Raw genomic sequence first — 8428 nt, forward strand, 5'->3', positions numbered from 1 at the left:
ATCTAACCTGTCCAGTCCCGTCAGAATCTTATACGTTTCTATGAGATCCCCTCTCATCCTTCTAAACTCCAGTGAATAAAGGCCCAGTTGATCCAGTCTCTCCTCATACGTCAGTCCAGCCATTCCTGGAATCAGTCTGGTGAACCTTCACTGTACTCCCTCAATAGCAAGATTAGGAGACCAAAACTGAACACAATATTCCAGGTGAGGCCTCACCAAGGCCCTGTACAACTGCAGTAAGACCTCCCTGCTTCTATACTCAAATCCCCTAGCTATGAAGACCAACATACCATTTGCCTTCCTCACCGCCTGCTGTACCTGCATGCCAACTTTCAATGACTGATGAACCATGACACCCAGGTCTCGTTGCACAATCCCTTTTCCTAATCTGCCGCCATTCAGATAATATTCTGCCTTGGTGTTTTTGTCCCCAAAATGGATAACCTCACATTTATCCACATTATACTGCATCTGCCATGCATTTGCCCACTCACCTAACCTGTCCAAGTCACCCTGCAGCCTCTTAGCGTCCTTCTCACATCTCACACAGCCACCCAGTTTAGTGTCATCTGCAAACTTGGAGATATTACACTCAATTCCTTCATCTAAATCGTTAATGTATATTGTAAAGAGCTGGGGTCCAAGCACTGAGCCCTGCGGCACTCCATTAGTCACTCACTGCCTGCCATTCTGAAAAGGACCCATTTATCCCGACTCTCTGCTTCCTGTCTGCCAGTTCTCTATCCATGTCAGTACATTAACCCCAGTACTATGTGCTTTGATTTTGCACACCAATCTCTTGTGCGGGACCTTGTCTGAAGTCTGAAACTCTCCCAGTTTGCCCTCTCAGGTGAACGTATGAGATCCCATGACACTATAAGAGTTCATCCTGATGTTCTGGCCAATGTTTATCCTTCAACCAACATCACTGAAACAGATGACCTGATCATTTGCCTCATTGCTGTTTGTGGGAGCTTGCTGTGCGCACATTGGCTGCTGCATTTCCTACATTACAACAGCTCCTACACTTCAAGAGTATTTAATTGGCTGTAAAAGTGTGTTGGGTCATCCAGCAGTTGTGAAAGGCGCGATATAAATGCAAGTGGTTATTTCTTTCACTAGGTGCCCAAGTTGAAGCAGTTCATATTCAATGTAGAGAAGGTGTTCATCACAATTCTAATGTTATAGCACTATATTATCATTGTACACCTGCTCATATAAGGATGGAATCTATCAGCTGTTAGAACATGGTAGATATATTCTTCATCTCAGAAAGCACAACCACAAACTGATACAATCCTGTTGGTGTTGCAAAAGCAAAACACACTTTGGCTTCCTCACTTAGCAGGACCTGCCAATAAAACTTGGTCAGGTACAGGTCCTAGCTTCACAAGGATACCCTCCATGCATGAAATAAAATATGTATCAGCTGCTTAATCTCCTATAATCTGCACAAAACCATGTCATTTTACCCTTCTTTGAAGTGAGCAGCATTGACAAAGCCCAGTGGCATTGTGGAAAAATCAATAGCCCTTACTTCTAATATTTCCTGCACTTTCGTCTCGTGTGTGTTCCTGCGTGCTATGTGGAACTGATGTGCATGGATTGGCATCCTGTTAGCTTTTTCACTCTGTGTACAACCTCAGTTCCATAACCAGATTTCCCAAGAACAGAGGCTGCAAACTCTTAACAAGTTCGCCATTCAGGTGATAAGCGAGAAGCTACATTCGGCTTTTCCCAATGAACACCCGACTTTGCTCCTGGCTACCAAATGAATTAAGCCATTGTCCTTGTACTCCTCTAGGGTGGACAGGACATATAAAGCCACGCAGGCCTCTTGCTTGTGGTTTGGCTATGGTTTTAATATATTTACATAATGCGATCAATGTTAACACCACTGGGATAGTATCTTGACTATGGGAATGCTGACATTTTCCAGCATGGTACAGACCTTCCCAGTGAGCTTAGAGCTTCTTTTGCGTCACTGCCACTCTCTCGCTGACCCAATATTCTCAGATCCTGACTTGTGGTCATACCAGAGTTACTGGCATCTTTGTGTAGGCTCCAGATTCTCCTGAGGGGACAAGTCCTATCTGAGTACGAGCACATGTGCTGCACGTTCCCTGCCAGGGGCTTTCCTCCTATACCACATTTCTTTGATTTGTGTCAATGGGCCACAAACTTGGTGCCTGCACATCAACTCAAAAAGATCGAGCTTTAACTATTCTTATCGCACCTCCATGTATGCAAACAGCAGTTCCGACGGCTTTTTATCTCAGTCACCAGGTTCTGCCCAGCATGCCACTAGACCTTTCCATCAATCCATTTTCTATGGCTGATACGGAGTGGTCCAAAGCTACTTGAGAATGGCATTACTCTGGAATCCCAACCAGTGAAAACATTTTCAACAGTGCACTAGCTGCAAAGTCTGCCTCGATGGTCTTGAGCCCAAAGGCACTTAGATACCTGGATTCATAGTCCATTCTTATTCCTGTTGCATGTGTTACGCATAATCGGTTTGAGATCTATGATATCTTCCCCAACTTTTAAATGGTTCATTGATTCTGCGTAAGGATTACAACTGGACACAGTATGCTAACTGTGGTCTAATCAAGGACTTGTATAGGTTTAGCGTTACCTTTTTGCTTTTACACCTATTCTAAAACCTAGAATCCTATGTGCTTTTTCAACAGTTTTATCGACATGTCCTCCCACATTAAAAATATTGTGCTTCTGCCTTTCTGCTCCTCTATTCTTTTTAATGTTTTACCATTGCATATACATCCTTATTCTTCTTCTCAAAATGTATCACTTCACATTTGTCGACCCAAATTGCTAACCTATGTTCTCTCAAAGTCGCTTACCATCTTCTTCACAGAATCATGCCCCCTATTTTTGTGTCATCTGCAAATGTTGATATTGTACCCGCTATACCCGAGTCCAGAACTATAATGAGAAGAGTAATGGTCCCAACACTGTCCCCTGGGATACACCATTGTTTACATCCTTCCACTTTGAAAAACATCTATTAATCACAACTCACTGTTTTCTGTCCTTTAACCAATTTCTTATCCATGCTGATACATTTCTTTTCATACAATGTGCCAGAATTTTATCCACAAGCCTCTGGTGTGGCACCTTATGAAATGCCTTTGAAAATTAATATACACATCACCCATTGCATTTCCTTTGTGACAGCTGTGGCCCAGTTGGTAGCACTCTCACCTCTGCATCAGAGGTTGTGGGTTCACTTCAGAGACTTCAGCACAAAACTCTAGGCTGATACTCCAGTGCAGTACTGAGGGAGTGTTGCACTGTCGGAGGTGCCGTCTTTTGGATAAGACATTAAACCGAGGCCCTGTCTGCTCTCTCGGGTGGACATAAAAGATCCCATGGCACTATTTTGAAGAGGAGCAGGGGAGTTATCCCCAGTGTCCTTGCCAATATTTAGCCCTCAATCAATATCACAAAAAATACAGATTATCTGGTCACTATCACATTGCTGTTTGTGGGAACTTGCTGTGTGCAAATTGGTTGCCGCATTACAACAGTGACTACACGTCAAAAGTATTTCATTGGCTGTAAAACACTTTGGGACACCCTGAGATTGTGAAAGGCACTATATATATGCAAGCCTCTTTTTCTTTATCAATACACTACATTATTTCCTCAAAGGACTTTATTAAATTTGTCAGACATGACTGGCCTTTTAAGCATCCAATGTGTCTGTCCTTAATTAGCCTATGTCTTTATACATGTGATATCTTCTTTACGACATCATAAACACACAGACTACAAGATGGCTCTACAGAAAACTTGTCACCTGATGCTTTTATTGTATTTGCATCAGCACTTGCATTACCACAGTAGTCCACTAGGTGGAGCAGTAATCCACTAGTTGGAGCTATATTATGCTTCTACCTCCTTAGTGAAGAAGTAATTATAACAAAATAATAATTATACATAACTTGCATGTTTATACACAACAAAAGATATGGGGCTAGATTTTCCACTTTTGTGCTTATCGCCCAAAAATGGGCATTGTTTCTGGCGCGAGCAGTAAAAAAGGGTTTTCAGATCGCCGGCTTCTTGCCCATTCTCAAAGCACCTAGTCTCCATTTTTCAAAATGGGCGTTACCGCGAGCGATATGAATTGGGCAGTAGCGTTAAATCTCGCTGACCTTCTGCCGTAAAATGTCGGCGTCCTTGGCAACGGCATGGCAACGTTCGATTCCCACGATTCAGTAGGTCAAGGGTCATCATGACATGCGCAGAAGAGGAGACAGAGCGAGAGGGAGCTGAGAGGGACTGAAGGCGTGTGTGGCTGTGGTGTGTGCTTGTTTGGCTGTTGTGGGAGGCACGAGGGAGATTCACCAGCAGCAAAAAGCCTACTAAGCACCAAGAACATAGTTGACACCGAGTTTTTGTCCAACAAATAAGATATAACATGGAAGGTATGATTGGAGGCTCTGGAGCTGGTAGCCAGGAACACTGGTGGCAGAGGGCTCACAGTGGTCCCAGATCACAACACTGCACCCCAAGGTGTCGCACCTGCATTGCCAACCACACATGAGAGCCAGCAGCAACATCTTGCTTCTGGCTCGGAGTACGTTCCCACCTCAGGACCGTCCTCTCCCGTATCCGTCCAAGCAATGTTTCGGCCATCATCCCCCCCCCCCTCCATGAAGCATTGCCTGAGGAGCTGCTCGGCCAGGCGGCTTGGAGTCAGGAGGGAAAGAGGTAGAGGTGGGGAGGAGAAGTGGGAGGTGGAGGCAGGCAAGGGTTGGTTTTTTACAGAAATTTTGATGATTTCAGGCAAATGTACGGTTTAACTGTTTTTTATTTAACAAAACCTTGTTGCGCATTGGCTCAGATAGCTGCACCGTTACACGTTGGTGATTCCTTAACATCAAAGGGTATAATGACACTTAACTTCAATCAACTTAAACTTTAACTGTCACCAAGATGATGCAGTGTGTCAGCCTTGTAAATAACACCAACATTCTTTCAGGCAAAGCGATCATTGATGAGCTCCTAGCTCTTGCAGCTATCATGCCACCACAGGTCCTTTCATGTGGTCTACAGGGGGGCGGAGGCATGGCTTCAATGTCAGCCTGATTGTCTGGGCCGATGTCAGTGTCTGCCTCCTCGTCCTCCTCTTCCTCTCTCTGGTGAGGTGGACTGTCAGACTCATCAGGCAATTCTTGTCCCCTCCTGATAGCCAAGTTGTGCAGCATGGAGCACACCACCATGAATTGAGCTCCCTGCTCAGGGTGGTATTGGAGGTCACCTCCTGAGTGGTCCAGGCATCTAAAGCGGCCTTTTGGCTAAGATCTGCATAACTAACCTGACCAGCCACCATGACCTCCGGGTGGTTTCTCCCTGGTCAGGAAGGTATATGCTTACATTTTTGTAAACAGGAGGTGGGTGGGATGGCTTGACCCATCCACCTCCACGGAGGTGTGTGGGGGACCTGACCCATCCACCTCCATGGCACGAACCTGGTATTGCAGTACTTCCAGGAACGGTGCAGTGGCTCTAGGCCTTTTGGCTAAGAGCATTGGCGCAGAGTGATCCTTGACTGGTGCAGGGTGACCTCTGGCGTTTGACAAAGAATTGTAACGATTGGAACGATTGGACACGAATTTAAAAAAAAAAAAAAAAAAAAATCTAAAGCACTGTTTAAGCACTCCAATGGGTTTCTCCACGATATTGCAAGTGTCTCTGTGGCTCTCGTTGTATCGCCTCTCGGCTTCGGTGTGGGTGTCACGCAGGGGTTTCATCAGCCAGGTGGCGAGGCCATATCCTTTGTCACCAAGCATCCAGCATTGACCTTGTGGCTGATTGTTAAACAAGTCAGATACAGTGCTCTCACGCAGGATGTGAGCATCATGGATGCTGCCCAGAAATTGAGGGAATGGAATCCTTTGCATCCTTGGTTCCTGAAATCTTCTGCATCCTGAAAAGGTGCCTGCATCGCGATGTGCATACAGTCTATTGCTCCCTGCACCTTAGGGAAGTTTGCAATTCTGGAGAATCCTAGAGCCCATTCACTCTGTGCCTCCCTGGTCATAGGGAAGCTGATCAAGTCCCTCCTGCGTGCGTACAGGGCTTCAGTGACCTGTCTAATGTAGCAATGTGTGGCATGCTGAGAAAGTCCGCAAATGTCGCCGGCTGTGGCCTGAAAAGAACCCGAGGCATACGGTGCTACGGTGACTTTGACCTTGACAGACAGTGCAGTACTGATGGTGCTGGCAGGCTGCAGATCTCTCCTTATCAGCTGGCATACCTCAGTGATAACCTCTTTGTGGAAGCGCAGTCTCCGAAGGCAGGTGGTGTCGGGCAAGCCGAGGTAAGACTGCTTCTCCCTGTACTTGCGGGGAGTGTAACGTCTGGTCTACCTCATCAGTCTGGCATGTCTTACATTGGGCACATAACGCTGTGGAACGTACCTTCGGCGATCTCGAGTCTGCTGTATATAATTGGTCATCAAGAGAGGGTAAGAAAGGACAGGCCCATTGCAGTAGCTCTCTGTTTTCCACCGATTGGTCACAAACAATGAATGTCCCGACGAAGACACCTATTCAATTCCAATCGGTCACAGTCTGGTCAAGATGTTTGTACAGATGTTCACATCAACTCCAACGACCTCCAGAGTACATCTGAGCTCCCCGAGGTTGAAGCACAGCAGCTTTTTAAAGGATGCGACATGTGATATCGAACATGGCGTCCATAATGCTGTGATTAGTTCCGGTTAGATCCACTTTTTCTGGGCAGTTTTTGGGTGAGCAATATTGTGGGCAATATGTGTGTGAGATGGTGAAAGTGACACTGGGTGATCTCATGGCCACTAGTTACGGTAAGTATGCTCTTTACGACAAAAAAAAAGTGGGCGGGCGGTATTATTGAATCTCAGCGGAAATTAACGCTGGGCGATATTATGGGCATTGATTTCACCCATTCTGATCATTCCGTCCAAAAAAAGTGGGCGGGTGGTATTATTTTTCCCCGACGTTAACAACATGGGGAAAGTAACACTCGCCGATAAGTTTCCAAAAAATGCCCATCAGTTTCCATTTTGTGGCTAAATGGGCGATATATGGGCGTTATACGTCATTTCAGTGGTAAAATGGGCATTAAATGGACGTTGAGCATGCAAAATAGTGGAGGTTCTAGTCCATGGACTTATTTTGCCATCTTTACAAATCAAACTTAACCACTGGTTTTCTGTTTTGAAAAGGATACCTTCGCTCTTCAACAGAACATTCCAAACATGTCAAACTTAGACTCATTCTAGGCTGAGCCTGAGGAGAGTTTTTCTCCAAGGGATGCCCTTGATCTACATTTGAACTCTTTACAACTTCAGACTGTTTGTCTGCCTGGCTCATACTCAGACTTTAATTCTGACTTTCTCTTGGATTTATTTCAGAAGCCATTTGATAAGGTGCCACATAAAAGGTTACTGCAAAAGATAAAGGTTCATGGGGTTGGGGGTAATATATTAGGATGGATAGAGGATTGGCTAACTAACAGAGAACAGAGAGTCGGGATAAATAATTCATTCTCTGGTTGGCAACCGGTAATTAGTGGGGTGCCACAGGGATCAGTGCTGGGACCCCAACTATTTACAATCTGTATTAATGACTTGAAAGAAGGGACTGAGTGTGACGTAGCTAAGTTTGCTGATGATACAAAAGTGGGAGGAAAAGCAATGTGTGAGGAGGACACAAAAATCTGCAAAAGGACATATTCAGGCTAAGTGAGTGGGCAAAAATTTGGTAGATGGAGTATAATGTTGGAAAGCGTGAGGACATGCACTTCGGAAGAAAAAAATCAAAGAACAAGTTATTATTTAAATGGAGAAAGATTGCAAAGTGCCGCAGTACAGCAGAACCTAGGGGTACTTGTGCATGAAACACAAAAGTATAGTATGCAGGTACAGCAAATGATCAGGAAGGCCATTAGGATCTTGGCCTATATTTGCTACAGCTATACAAGGTATTGGTGAGGCCACACCTGGAATACTGCGTGCAGTTTTGGTTTCCATATTTACGAAAGGATATACTTGCCTTGGAGGCAGTTCAGAGAAGGTTCACTAGGTTGATTCCGAGGATGAGAGGGCAGACTTATGAGGAAAGGATGAGTAGGTTGGGCCTCTACTCATTGGAATTCAGAAGAATGAGAGGTGATCTTATCGAAACATATAAGATTATGAGGAGGCTTGACAAGGTGGATGCAGAGAGGATGTTTCCACTGATGGGGGAGACTAGAACTAGAGGGCATGATCTTAGAATAAGGGGCTGCCCATTTAAAACAGCGATGAGGAGAAATTTCTTCTCTCAGAGGGTTGTAAATCTGTGGAATTCGCTACCTTAGAGAGCTGGGAGATTGAATAAATTTAAGACAGAAATAGACAGTTTCTTAAACG

Source organism: Pristiophorus japonicus, chromosome 11, assembly GCF_044704955.1.
Source record: "Pristiophorus japonicus isolate sPriJap1 chromosome 11, sPriJap1.hap1, whole genome shotgun sequence".
In the NCBI taxonomy this organism is placed as follows: Eukaryota; Metazoa; Chordata; class Chondrichthyes; family Pristiophoridae; genus Pristiophorus; species Pristiophorus japonicus.